This window comes from Rhinolophus sinicus, linkage group LG05 (genome assembly GCF_036562045.2).
Source record: "Rhinolophus sinicus isolate RSC01 linkage group LG05, ASM3656204v1, whole genome shotgun sequence".
Lineage (NCBI taxonomy): Eukaryota > Metazoa > Chordata > Mammalia > Chiroptera > Rhinolophidae > Rhinolophus > Rhinolophus sinicus.
This window is the reverse complement of record NC_133755.1, coordinates 13,543,445-13,559,098: the sequence shown is the minus strand read 5'-3', so window position 1 is coordinate 13,559,098 and position 15,654 is coordinate 13,543,445. Positions and strand designations below refer to the sequence as shown.

Sequence of the window (15,654 nt, the reverse complement as noted above, 5' to 3'; positions counted from 1 at the left end):
ACAGTAAGAGTCTAATAAAACAAAACGTACTGCTTCTCCTCCAGGCATTTCCCAACATTATACTCATCTACTCCAAGGTCCAAGACATGCTAATGAAGCAACAGCATTCCCGCGCACATGGCTTTGGATATACTATCCATGATTTTCTTTATTTTTGTTACAAGTAGCAAAGATACACTTTCTAACATAAATTTCCTATGAATTCTACTTTTGGAAGGATCAAGATGCATCTCAAATCCAGACTCTAATTGTAGGTACTGAGGTATAGGACTCCATTTGCCAATTTCCATTTATTTTAATCATCTTAACGGTTCACCTATATTTGTGTCTTTTTTAATCCTACATGCTCACTATTTGGTAAAGGTGGTGGAAAATGTCTGCTGCAGCACTTCGGGCTATTTTTTAAAAATGTTCTCAAAGTACTTTGCTCCTGACCAGCCTTCCTATCTGAGAAGCTCGTTCCACCTTTTACATTACTCGTGCATACGGAAAACTGTCACAGTCCATCTAATTTCCTGTTTCTTTCCTTCTGCTGCTCGGCTCATGCACGTTAGCATTCCACACATGTAAACGGCTCCACCAAGCTTTAGTCCTGTTACGTTAGAAGTAAATATGTAGAATAATATATTCAGACATTAACTTTTCTGGTTGAAAAGCTCTAATGAAAAGGGAATGCCTGTGCCAAAGCAGGAATATTAAAGTTAGAAATGGAGGAGCAGCTCTGCCTGGATGGCGGGCCCAATTTTGCCCAAAAGGATAGGATCCGGATAGATGTATTTTCCAGGAGTCATCATTTATTTGCAGGATAACTAGCAAATGTATTATTTATTTATCCTCATGTCAAATTATTTTCTCTGATGCGAATGTGAACATCCCAGGCAATGTTAAGTCTGAAATCTTATCTGCGAAAACCCAGCATTCTGTGTACATCGCCATTACGAGCTTGTCCCCGAAACAACAGATATGGTGGAGGATGTTCAGGGGAGCGGATCTTTCTAAAGATCATCCCACGCAAATCCCCATTACAGGCCTTGGATGACCAGTCAGCTCTTGTAGGAGATGATAACAAGTGTCCATCAGAATGCGGAAAAGTCCTGCTTCCCTTTGTTCCGGATGCTGCACTAACAGACATTGCAGCTCACAGAAGCCACTACGGATTCTGGATCTCTGCTTACGGTAAAGGGTCATCCATTTAATGATTTAGTGCCTGAAAATCACCCCGTTAATTAAATGGGTAAGCTAGCACCCTTTCATTTTCACCTGTATGTGCCTTTTTAACATGTCAGCTTTTCCTGCTTTTCCCTTGTGGATTACATGTCATGCTGGAACCAAGTCCAGCATGAGTTTGGAGTGCATATTCTGGCCCGATGACCTTGTCCTTGCATCGCCCAAGCGTGCGTGTGAGGCTTGTTTATAAAACGTGCTCTCCCTGTGTTTCAAGGGTTCCTATCCACATCACTATGAGTGTGCTTTAGTCAGCCCCGAAGAAGCAGCCAAGCACCCCTGGACTTTTGAGGAATATAGGAGAGCTACAAATCTAGCAACTCATTCATTCTGCAGGGATATTGTCTGTCCTCTTTACTTTCTAGAGTTTTCCCTCTCACCAGACCTTAATCTTGTGGGTAGGAAGGCAGATGGTTAACAAAACAGTGAATTTGGATGGCTCAAAGGAGGAAGTGGGCTGGAGGTATGTTTTTTTACCTGTCTGTAAATATCTTCTATTAATTAGGTTGAAAAATATCTGAGTGCGGACTCTTTGCTGTGTATGGTGCTAAGCTCCGTGTGCATCTTCAAAAAGCTTGCAGTGTTATAGAAATGTGCATGTGAACACGCCGTGTAGGTTCATCCACCCCCAGGTATTTAACCTGTCATCAATATCTCCCTTTATATCCACCACATCATAATTACCACTTCCTTTTATATCCTCTCATATCTCCCAAACTGTGGCACTTCAAATTAGATCCAGTATGCCCACAGATGGCTGACAAATATAACATAAACTGGGTTTTAGATTCTATTATCCATCCAAGAAGCATGTATTAAGGACCTAGTAGACTTTCAGGGAAATAAAAAGGAGCTCAAAAACTGTCCTCTCACTCCAAGTGCTCAAACTCTGCAGTGACAAAAGAGATGTGCATGAAACATGGGGCAAACGTGTGGAACACAGTTCATTAACAGAGGTGAGGCCCATGGGTAGCCAGACAAGACAGAACAAGTATGTGTTGGACAGGCAGACAAGGCTGCATGGCAGATTTGGAAACTGAGGTGTTCCTGAAAGAAATCTGCAGAGTGGAAGAGAGTCTGTAGACTTCATTAGACCCTCGTGTGGTGGTATTTATTTTTGTTGTTTAATGAGCTATCCATTGATGGTATCCCCCATGAGTTCTCACATCCACCTCAAAATAGGTAATATACAACATGATGTAAATAGTCAGGATATTTAAGGCAACAATTTTATCTTCTAAGTTGTAAGTCCATTCTCTCAGCATTTCTCAAGATGGAGTTGGGCTAACATTGAGACCACTAAGCATACTTGATTAGGGCACAGTGTGTTATCTCCAAGAAAGGAAACTCTACTCATTTAACAAGTATTAGCCTAGTTTATATGCTTTATGCATGGCTGTAGTCAGCACTATTGGAAAGGTAAGACACGAAGACGTAGCCTAGTGGTACTAGAAAGAGCGCCCACCCAGGGGTCTCTGAGGTCAAGTTTAGCCCTGGGTCTTTCAGTTGCTAGGTTATCACTTTGAACTAATCATTTAAAGCCTCTCAGCCTCAGTTTTCTTATTTAGAAAACAGGAACTATTACATCTGCCTCACCTTCATGATAAGGTTACTATAAACATAAGGTATCACAGATATAAAAAAGGTCTTGTAATTATTGAAGTACTCTCAAAAATCCTCCAAATTTCAAATCAAAACATACTGCTGTGAAAGTTAAACAAACAAACAAACAAACAAAAAACAAAACAAAAACCTTACTGTCATTACGGATGAACTCTTCAGTTGGAATACAAACACACAGGTACATATATTGTGTGTGTGTGTGTGCATATATATTTAGTTTAATTATATTTATACCTCTATTTCTCTCTCTCTCTCTCTCTCTCTCTCTCTCTCTCCATATATATGAATGAATGAAACAACTGGGAATCAACTTTAAGTTTAAATTTAATTAATATGCCAAGGCAATGACAGTTTCTGGAATTGCTAACAGGCCTGAAAGTACAAGAATGAAATGTGTGGGAGAATGATGCCCAGAATCCTTCCTGGCAGAGATGTGAATCCATGTGGGCCTTGGAGGAAGTGAAAGGAGATGGCTTGCCCCACCAAGCTGGAATACATTCTTGAACCTTGAGTTGCTGAACTATGATTATATGTTCCCGACAGAGCCTCCCAATGCCCTTTGAAAAGATCTATTTTTCAACTTCCCTTTGGATAGAGAAATGAGAAGCCATCTAAGAGGCATCTGTTTTATGTATTCAAGATGGCTATATTCTTAGATAAATGGGGGGGGAAAGAGTCTTACTACAGAGTGATTATAAGGGCAGAGTCACCTCGGTTATAGACTTAAGATTTAACAATCTGAGGTGAACTCATTATAACTCTGTTCACTTAGCAACAAAATGTCATTTCTCATGACCTAATAAATGAAGTGTAATTACTGAAAGTACATAAATGATAGAAGTGAAAATTTGCTCCTCCTGATCATGCTCATGGAAAGAAGCAATTTCACATATCTAAAGAACTGATAACTAGAGAGAAACACCCAAGACAAACCAAACACTTTGGACAGAAGGTTGACATTAAAGATCGTGTTAAATAATCAGTCTTTTAGGAGATCTTGGGCTTTTGACACCTGCTAACATCCTAATGTGAGTTTCACTGTCCCTTAGGAAATATTTAACTCACATTGAAATTTACTTAAAGAGACAGACACCTGGGGAACATGACTGAAAAAGCCTGTGTGCCCCTTGCCTTCTAAACCAAGAGCTTTGACCCTTTGAAACTTACCAGTGACTTCCTATGATTCCTTCCTATTTTAATCCTCTGTGGTGCAAAGAGTATAACCAAATAATTCTGATCGCTTCTAATGAAAATATTTATAAAATTCTTCCTATGCTAGTGAAGTGAAGTACACCGTTCTGTGCTTATCTAGGAACCCTCAAATCAGTCCTTTATCTCTGTCAGTTTTGGACTTTGAATACTCAATGTTTAAGCATTATTAGAAAGAAAAAAATATATATATATATTTAGATAATAGAAAATACATATATATAAATACATATATAGAGAGAAAATACATATATATAGAAAATACATATATATAAATATATAGAAAAAAAAAAAATATATATATATATATATATATTCTGTCAAGTACGTCTCTGAGAGAAAATCTGCCTAAGTAACTTCTTATTCGTAAAATGATGCCAATTCCTCTCCTAGAACTCTACCCACCGTTCAATGATATATGATGAAAAATTATGAGGCCAATTTTCCAAAGGTGTTTCTTCATTTGCATCAGCAAAAAGAGTGCTTGTAATTGTCCATGCAAATCAAGGACTTTCATATGCAAATACTTATATGTGGATATAATTATGCTTCTCCAATACATGGATTGAGGTTTTAATCTGTTATACAAATAAGTGTGCAAATATGCATTTGTATTTTTTGTTCCACTAAGAAAAAAAATAATTGTGTCCATATGTGTAACTATTGATAGGAATAGAAATGAAAGAACCAGCAAGGGTCACCTGTTATATTTCAGATAACATTATTTTCACCAGACAATACATTACAAGCAGAACTGCCTCTTTTCTCACCCTCATACCCTATTGTAGAATCTTGATCATTAAGCCAGATTTCATCTTCTATTAGGATAAATTTACTCTGTGGAACCTAGTTACCCTCCCTTTGCATTTTGGTTACTATTGATTCTACCCATCCTCCTGCCTTGCAGACATGCCTGAACTCCATTACTGTGTGATTTAGTTTCCCAGTAGGTGCCTCAACCCCACATAAATCACACTATGAAATTGATGCTGGGAAGAGGGTGTCAGTTGCTCTACCCAACAGAAGCTCAGTTCTAGCCCAATGGGAATACATGTTACATATATATTTGCCCAAAGTTGCCTCTTTTGCCATATACTTTTTGAGAAATCAGTTACCCCAGAGAGAATAGTTTTTAAGGGGATCATCATGTGTTCTAAAAATCTAAACCATTCAGCCAATACAAAACTAAAGATTTGTATAGCATAATAAGCTCTCAGTTTTGGGAACCTTTTTGTCTACACAATGAAGCAGTACAAAGTGACAGATCTATTTACTGGAGAAGATACTGGTACTAATTGACAAGGTGGCTCATTTCAGTTTGACCCAGAGAGGATATTTTACTGGATAGATAAATTATACTGTGTTTTCAAACCTGGACCATTTCTCCTACCTTCCCCCAACGGACAGTGAAAACTTATGACTGGAATAGATTTGCCTCGTTTGACTGTAGATCATATCCTATTTTATACAAAGTCTGAAAAAGAGATTTATAAGTAACAGTTAGCGATCCTCTTACTGGAAAACTTTATAATATAAGCTGTGACAATATTTTCAATCTGAAAGTGAAGCTCATGGTCTGAATAATTATATTTATCTTCCTTTCAGGGCCAAGGAGAAACTGGGATGATGTGACCTAGATGAAAGATATTCAAATGACTAGAACATTTAAATGGTTTAATGGAAACAGCAAAGCAAAACAGAATACTGAAACAGTAGATATCATTAGAGTAAACCACAGCATAAGAGGAGAATAATAGATAATTCTATTTCAGTTTCTAAGAACACTAACTGGCCCATGGGTCACATAAGAGATTCTGGGGTTTCCCAGAACTATTTGGGAGAAAGGACTGGTGAATGTACAATTGTGTTTATAATTGTTACTGAGATGCTACTCTTATTGCCATACTGGTATAACCTGGAACATGTGAATTACAATAACAACAATATTGCCAGTCTATACTCAGTCAGTACAAGTAACCCTTCCAAAGCATTTTCATGGATAAAGCAACACTATTAATTTTGCTGAAATCTAAAATGGTCATTGGATATTCAGACCTGGTTCAACTTCAATCAAATTTAACCCTGGGCAACAGCATTTGCTGTTTAAAAGGCATTTAAAAATTTTATTGGACTCAAAAGTTTCATTGTTGCATCTTATCCCTGTGGCAACAGCACCAGTCTATTATCTCATAAATCTGGACTTGAAGCTACAGAGACCTGTGTGGATAGTAAGGAGAGGGTTAGAATGAAACAAAGATCAGACGGTAAGTGAAATGCATGCATTTGTCCTTTCAGAGGAGCATAATGGATAAAGACAAGCACAATGTTGAATCAGATAACGTTCTGCTAAGACATGTGCATTTTTCATCACAGTGAGGTGCACATCTGTATTATGGTATCTTGCAGGCGATATAGACAAAATCAAAAGACAATTCTGGCTTCCCACTAGAGTGATATGCTTGTTCTCCACGGATCTAGGGAAAAGCATCAGATCCACTTTACTAATTTAAGATGGGGAAATAATATAATTGTAAAAATACAGAGCAAAGCCTAATCCCCAGTGTCTAACTACAGAATCCTCCCTTCTTTTAAAGACAGCTATAGAGATATAATTTATCACCCATCCATTTAAGTAGATGCATTCAGATAATTTCCCAAGATTGCTCTTAATGGAACTATATGAGTATCAGTCAAAAATATCACAAAATCCAATGTTAATCCCTTGTCTGATACAAGTTAAAAGACAGTTTGATCTTTCATGCTGCCAACCAGCCCCCAGCCCTGCATTGTGCTCTCTCTCTCTGATTTCCATCATAGACAATTTTATCTCTCACAAGAGCCTGAAGTATAATCACATTGTAATACAACAGGGGTGGTGTGTACTTGTAAGCAAATGCTTCTCTTTGGGAAAAAAACCTCTCTTGATCTTATACCCTACTAGGACTGGCAGGCCCCCCCATCTCCTGCCACTCAGCACAAATACATCTCAGCATCAAGCAGTTAATAGATATTGACACATGAAGCACTTTTCCTTAATAGATCTTTATTTACATCTAGCTTGTTTCAAGTTCAATTTGCAAAGGAGCCTTATCTTGGTTGCTATCAAATATGCTACTTACCCTGCCATTTCCACCTGACAGCACCCAAAGGTACAGATCTCATTTTGTGAAACCCATGGCGCCTTCCCCACTTGTACATGTCTTCTGGGCTATCACACAGGTGCGCGTCATCATGTGTATACTCACAGTGCTTCCTGTTCCCTTCCCTTCATCTCCCTGGCCAACCTTCTGTATCTTCAAAGCTCAGCTCGGAGGTCACTTCCTCTACCAAGTCTTTCTTGACCTTGAGACTTACTGTGCAATTGACCACATCCTCTCTTGGAGCAACATTTCCAACAGAGCCCCTATGATACATTTTTTGCCTCTATTTATTTTTGACTGTGTCTCTCTCCATTTAGGATTTAAGCTTTGAAGACAAGAATGGGGCTGTATCCACGCTTGTATTTCTAGCACACAGTACTATGCCTGCACATAAGTGCTCAATACATGAATCTTCATGGAATCTTTGCAAAAATAAGACATTTTTGCTTATATCAGAATTTACTTGAAAAAAGAAATTCCTAAACCGAAATCTGTTCTCATTAACAACTATTCTTCTGTACCTTTTCTATCTGAATTTTTGGTACTGTTTCCACTTTCCTAACATTTGTTCCCAAGGGTTTTCAAAATCCTTAATTGGTTCCAAATAGCATAGTCAATGTATCAGGACAATATGGTAACTCTAGAATCATAGAAGGATTGTAGTAAAAGTCATTTATTTGAAAAGTGCAATTTATCACTCTTGCCACTCCACCAAGTGTCTGAGCATTATTGTGAACTGAGTATGAGTAAGCACATGATCTAATTTTCTTCCTCTCCCCTTTGTACAATTTTAATTCAGCAAACAATTGAGAGCCTACTGTGTAGCATACACCACGCTAGACACTAGTGATTCAAAAAACTGATAAAACTGCATCACTTCCTAAGGAGCTCATTTTCTTTAAAATGAGTTTATTGTCACAAAACTTATGATTTGTATAAGAATAATCCCTATTCTAAAGGAGCTCATTGTCTAGAAAAGGAGTTTACTGACACAAAAACCAGTACGATATACATGATAAGAGGTAAATGATGGAGGTAAACACAGAAACCAAAAGGGAAGGAATAAGGGACTTCAGAGGCACCTTCCATTTACAATCCCCCATGGAGTCCCTAGAATGATGTTTGTATGAACAACAGCAACTACTTCCTTTGGCTTTTACATCTACTTTTCAACTGACACCAAAAGATCTCTGATTTTCACTAAAATCCTAATAGATCAATACAAATTATATAATAAGGAGGAATCCCCTAATCTATTGGATGTCAAAACATTTTCTCCACATTATTTAAGTCTAGAAGGTTTTTTAGCCCATGCTATTTTAGTTGATCTAAATATTCTTACATTATTTGCATTGGTTGACAAATTGGAATGATCCTGAATCCAGATGCACTTACTCCATTTAATTTCATTGTCAGATTGGATTGCTCATGAAGCAGTTCAGCTAAACGTTTGATGAACAGCCATAACATAAATGACCATTTGTCCAATATTTGTCTAGCCTAGTGATAAAGACACTATCACTATACCAGTGGCATCCAAAGTTGTAATGTTGACAACTGTCTCAATCCACTCTAATGTGAGTCTTGGAGGCCAGCTCCACCAGTTGGTCATGCAGGAATATGATTTAAATATAGAGGTATCTTACCCAAGTATACTAATCCTAGGGGGAAATAAATGTAGCAGACAATAAAAATGTGTATTTGTGTGTATGTGTGTGTGTGTGTGCCCATGTGCCTGTGTACACACAAGCGTACATGGGTTTAAGTACTAGAGGAGATGGTTGGAATCTGACTAACACCAGAGGTTTGAAGAGTCTGGAAAGAGAGAAGAATCATGCCATATGGTGGTATAAATGACCCACTGAAAATGCTTTGATTATATGTTGTCTCTGAAGATTATATGGGAAGAATAGCTGTGATTAAACAGCTATGCAGAGAATTTTAGTGACAGCTACTGAACTGGTAACTCAGATTCTATTCTATGCTTTCTTGTAAATATTAAGCATTTTTGCTTGAGAAAAAAAATCTGTAAAATTTAAACTGGCAGTATGATTAAGCTAAACCCAAGTGTAACCATTATGTTTCATCTATTTTATCTTTTATGAGGTCAATTATTTATTTCAGTATTCATTCTTGTCAGAGACATAACCTAAGCATATTAAAATGGGCTGGCTGGATTGGAGTTCTTGGTATGAAATAAGAGGTTGGAATATTCTACAAATATCCTGAATTAGTAATCCTTCTCTAACCAACAACAAGCACTGGGAGCTGAAATCAAAATGAAAATGCTGCCTAAATCATGAACTACAATTCCCTTACTTGAATAACAGCTGGAGTCTGTCTTAAGCAACATGAGGTCTGTAGATGTGTCTAGAAACTGTCATAAATTGGCATGTGTATATACAATTTGTTCCACTTTATCTCTAGGGACCATAAGTCTTGTTAGTTAATCACTCTGAGTTGAAGACCAATTATCTCTAGAATATGGCTCTTGTATATACTTACAAAAAAACACAACAAGCCATTAACTTACACTTGGAAATCCCTGAGGTGCATAGGATAACACTACTTTTCTTATTCCTATGGTCATTTTTTTAAATTCAGTAAAACATAAGAGTCCACAATGAGCCAGGAATTGTGTTAGGCACTAAGAAAACAAAAATGTATAAAAGTCTAGCATATTGGAGTTAGGAGGTCAACAAGTCTCCTCCCCAATAAACAACTATGAAGGTATACGAAACTCTCAAAACAACTTTAGAACTCCAGCAACTGACAAAAAGCATAGAAAAAAAAAAAAAGAAACATTTATTTATGTAAACTACTGAACTGCAAATAGAAACAACGGGAATCTGTCATGTTCTCACCCAGGACCATTCTCATGCCTGATTCCCACTATGATAGTTCAACCAGGGTGGAACAGGCTATGAATACCAGCATTTCATTGCCACTGCAAGTGGCATGGGGATCACTTGACTTCAAGTGTTGTCATTATGGATTCACAAACTAGTTGGAAATATTAAGAGGGACTTCTAGATGATTGGGTGGTCTCATGAGGCCTGATCATTTCTCCACATATCCTGGAAATACCCAAGGTTGTGTGCACGTGCAACATAGTCTAGAGGGGGTGACATAACCCTATAGCTGATATAACCTAAGTGCGTGCCCAGAGGAGTTAGGAGAGACACTGTCAGAAAAATTAAATCGGGTGAGAGCTGAAATTAGTCTAAACTATGAATGCTATTCCAAGCTTAAACGCAGATCAATGAGCAAAATATGGAAGACTTATTGGTTTGAGACATTTGAGAACAACGTCTTTAAATCTCTGCCTCTGAAGACACAGGCCAACACATAGGAATCTGAACTCAAATCAAAAATTGAAAAAATAAAACTGATTAGAGACATTGCAAAGGAGAGAGATTTCACAGATTTAGTCCAGGTAAGTTATGTTTATTAACCTATAAGCAAACAAACAAACAACAACAACAAAAATTATGTAAGGGGATGGATGAATTAAAACCCAGAGTGGCTATAATATAGAATCTAAAATATCCAGTATTCAACAAAATATTACATATGTAAAGAAATGAAATATAAATGACCCATAATAAAAAAAAAAAAAAAGAAAACTTCAAAGCACAACAGGAAATTATGTTTAAAGAATTAAAGTATGCCAACGAGTCAACAAATAGAGATTCAAAAAAATAGAAATGATGAAAAAATGAAAATTCTGGAGCTGAAAAAAATCAACAAATGAAATTTAAAATTTACTAGAGGAGTTTAACACTATATTTGATGTGATATAAAAACTCATCAGTAAGCCTAAATATAGATCAATAGAAATTATCCAATCTGAAGAACAGAGTGAAAAAAGATGAAGAAAAATATACAGGTCTCAAAGATACATGAGATAATATGAATCATTCCACAGATGTGTAATGGGAATCACAGAAAGACCACAGGTTTAGATGGGGTTTAATATAAATTTAATAAAATAAAATTAAAAAGAAAAAAAAAGAAAACCAAAAAAAAAAAAAGATATAATAGTGGTAAAAATATCCTAAATTTGATGAAAATCTAATGGTCTACAGATATGAGATGAAAAAAAACTCAAGTATGATAAATACAAAAAGAGTCATACCTAGATCTTCTGCAGTCAAATTATTGAAATACAAAGATAAATCTTGAAAGCAACAAGAGCTAAAAACAACTCTTTATATACAGAAGAGCAATGAATGGATTAACGGCTGACTTTTCCTCCAAAACAATGGAGTCCAGAAGACATTGAAATGACATATTCAAACTGCTGAAAGGGAAATGTATATCAAAAAAACATTCTATGTCCAGCAAAACTACCTTTCAACTATGAAGCTGAAATAAAGATATTTGCAGATATACAAAGACTGAGAAAAACTGTTCCTAACAGACCTAATTTACCAAAAATACAAAAGGAAATCTTTCAGGTGAAATGAAAGTGAAACCAGAGCATAGCTCAAATTCAAAAGAATAAGTGAAGTAATAAATGCTTTGGTGAATAAAGAAGACTTTATAAACATATATAATATTTTACTACTTTTCTCTTAAATATTTAAAATATGAAATAAAGCAAAAACATAATATTTTTGTGTTTAAAATATATATAGTTATAGCATGGAACAATGTTAGCACAAAGGAGGGATGAAAGGAGATACATGGGAACAAAGATTCTATATTTTAGTGCAATTAAGTAAGTATTATTTTGAAGTAGATTGGGATATGTTAAAATACATACTGTAATTTTCTCACAGAGAAAATTTAGACATAAGTGGTATTACTGATTTATACTGAACATTGAAAGAGAAATAACACCATTCCTTCACAAGCTCTTCCAAAACATATAATAGAAAGGAATACTTCCAAAGTCATTACATAAGGCACTATTACCATGACAAAAAAAACTTACAAACACATCAAGAAAACAATAGTATAGACCAATAACCATTATGAATACACATGCATAAATCTTTAACATTATATTAGCACATTGATTTCAGCAACATACAATAAGGATTATACACCACGACCAAGTGGAATTTACACCACAAATGCAAGGGTGATTAAATATCTGAAAATCAATTACTATAATGCACCATACTAAAAAAAGAAAGGACAAAATCCACATGATAATTCCAACAGATGCAAAGAGCTTGTGAAAAAAATTTAATTCTGTACTCTTTCATAATAAAATTTTATACGAACTAGAAATACATGTGATCTTCTTTAACAAAAATGTAAAAAAATAAAAATTTTTTAAAAATCTAACATCACACTAAATGTTGAAATGCTGGATGCTTTCCACCAAAGGTGAGGAAAAAGGCAAATACATTCTGCTCTGTTCACTCTATTTCTATCCAACATTGTTATGTATTGACTGGCACCTTAGTCAATACATTAAGGCAAGAAGAAAAAGGAGAGTGTGAAGGAGAAATTAAAGAAATTCAAATCTGAAGAAATAAAACTGTCTTTATTTGCAAATGACATAATCCTATATGTAAAGACTCCTAAAGAATTCTCCCTCACCCCCCAAACACACAAACTCACTAGAATAACTAAATGAGTTTAACAAGGTCACAAGATACACAATCCATACCTAAATTCAATTAAATTCTATAGAGTAGCAATGAGCAATCAGAAAAACATGTTTTACCCAGAATAGTACCAAAAAGAATAATTAATGCACATTGCAATAAAGTTAACACAAGATGTACAAGACTTGTATACTGCATACCATAAAACATTGCTTCAACAAGTTAACTTTAAATAAATGAGGACACATGCCATGTTCATGGATCGAAATGTTTTTTCCACAAATCAATGCAGTTTTTCCCCAAATTGATCTACAGATTTAATAAAATCCTTGTCAAAATTCCTGCAGGATTTTTTTTTTTTTTTTTTTTTTTTTTTTTGTATAAAATAGAAAGCTAAATTTAAAATGCAAAGCCCTAGAATAGCCAAAAAAATCTTGCAAGAGAAGAAAAAATTTGGAGGACTCACACTACCAGATTTCAAATTGTACCATAAAGCAACAGAAAAAGAAGACAATGTGGAATGGCATAAGGATAAGCACATAGATCAATGCAACTGAATTCATAGTCCAGAAATGAACCCTTATGTGTATGGTCAAATTGTTTTTGACAAAGGCAATTCAATTCTATTTTAAATAAATGCCACCAGTATAGATATCCACATGCAAAAGCATGAATTTAGATGCTTACCAAAAAATTCATTCAGAATCAATCATTAACCTAAATGAAGTTGTTAAAACTTAAAACTCTTCAAAGAGAACATGAGAGTAAAATTTCTAGTCTTTGGGTTAGGCAAAGAGTTATTAGATACAAAATCAAAAGCTGACATGCAGCATATGTGTGTGTGTGTGTGTGTGTGTGTGTGTGTGTGTGTGTGTATGTGTGTGTATATATGTATAAATTATAATATATAAAAATATATGTAAAATAAATTATACTTCATTAAAATGAAAAACATTTACACTTCAGAAGATGTCATTAAGAAAATGAAAAGACAAGGCAGAGACCCAGAGAAAATATTTGGAAAATATATATCAGATAAAGTACTTCTACCTATAATATATATTATATGAGTATAACATAATATATACTATATAATTTAATTGCATAACATAACAGCATAATATGGTATAACAAAATACTATATGACAACTCTAAGAAAAGTGACCTAAAATTGACAAAAACTTATACATACCAAAGAACGCATGCAAAGGGCTGAAAACTTGCTACACAGTAATTAGGAAATGAGATTAAACCTACAATGAAATACCAGTACACCCCTATAAGAATAGCTATAATCAAATAGCCTGACCATACAAACTTTTGGGAAACCTGTAGAGCAACTGGAACACTCACACATTGCTGGTAGAAATGTAACGTGGTACAGTCAATTTCAAAAACAGTTGGGTAATTTCTTAAAAAGTGAAACATAAACTTACAATATGAGCCAGTAATTCCACTCCTAGTTATCTACCACAGAGAAATGAAAACCTGCCCACACAACGATTTATACACAAATGTCCATAGAAGCATTTTTTATAATGGACAACAACCAAACAATCCAAATCTCCATCAAATGCTAAATGGATAACATAATAAGATGTGGTATATAGCCATACAATCAACTATTCAGTTACATAAAGGAGTGAAATACTGATATATGCTATAACGTGTATGAACCTTAAAGCCATCACACCAAGTGAAAGAAGCCAGACACTAAAGATACATATTATAGGATTTCACCTATATGAAATAAGACAGAAAAAGGGTAATTTTATAGAGACAAAATCATATCCGCAGTTGCCTCTGACACGAATACTGTTTGCAGTAGAGAATAACTGCCAATTTGCTCAAGGGAAATGTTTAGAGTGATGAAAATTTCTATAATTGGATTATGGTGTCAGTTGCACAATTCTATAAATTCAACACATATCGCTGATTTGTATACTTACAAAAAATGAATAAGGAGCAGTTTCTATCCTCAAACCTCACCATGAACCCATTTTGATGGATGCAGAATGAGGCACTCTGCTATGGTGTTACACCCAGCCACAGAGCTAGCTTTTTAAAAGAATATCGATAACACTGGAATTTAAATCCCATACTGAAAACCACAAGTTAGCATTTGCAAATGCAGTCAACATTATCTTATGCAAATCAGAGTTTTGTAGATGTCCCCAAATATTTTAAATCTCCAAATATTTGGGGATTTAAATCCCTCCCCAAATATTTGGGGATTTAAATCCCCAAATATTTAAACAACATGTTAATGTCTTTCAGGAAGAATTAGAGTCATAGAAGGTAGCTACATGTTGAAGCAAGGTTAGCTCACTGAAGTATCATTCATTGAGAACCTAGCGAATGGCAAGGACTGTGGACCTTCTGAGGATTTGAAGGTGACAAAGTTCAGCTTCCTTCCTCTACTGAGCACAAGTCACAGACCTTGGGCAAAATATTAGACTCCTCTGTGTACCAGTTCCCCTCTCTGTAGAACAGGAATTCAATGAGAAAAAAATATGTGAACTACATAGTAGGCATAGTAGGCATAGTAGGCACTTAGGAAATGTTTCATGCTCACTACATTTCTAAAATAAATGGGAAGTAGAGGAGATATATGCTGGTGGGTTTAATAATTATGGGTTTTCAGAGAGTTGCAACTGAAGGCGGGCTTCATTACAGGGATTTAGAAAAAGTAGCAGATGTTCTTTGAATAGAAACCTGCTGAGATAAGCCATCCAAAGTGTCCAACAAGGTAAATGGAATGAGTCATGATTGATATTATTTCTTACCTGTGGAGCTTCACTGTTGCCTTTCCAAATTTGGAGCTTTGTTTCTGAAAAAGAAAAGAAAAAAAAAACAACAGAATGTCAAGGAGCTATTCCTCTTGAAGCCACAAA

At 35.5% G+C, this 15,654-nt stretch overlaps 1 long non-coding RNA gene across 3 annotated transcripts in view; it reads right to left on the bottom strand.

The window, feature by feature from the left end:
• The window catches only part of LOC141571812 (uncharacterized), a 578,309-nt gene that overhangs the window by 294,678 nt on the left and 267,977 nt on the right, over window positions 1–15,654 (bottom strand). For all 3 annotated transcript variants that reach the window (XR_012496871.1, XR_012496869.1, XR_012496870.1), the window contains exon 3: window positions 15,547–15,590. This is a non-coding gene — a long non-coding RNA (uncharacterized LOC141571812). The remainder of the gene's footprint in view (window positions 1–15,546; window positions 15,591–15,654) is intronic.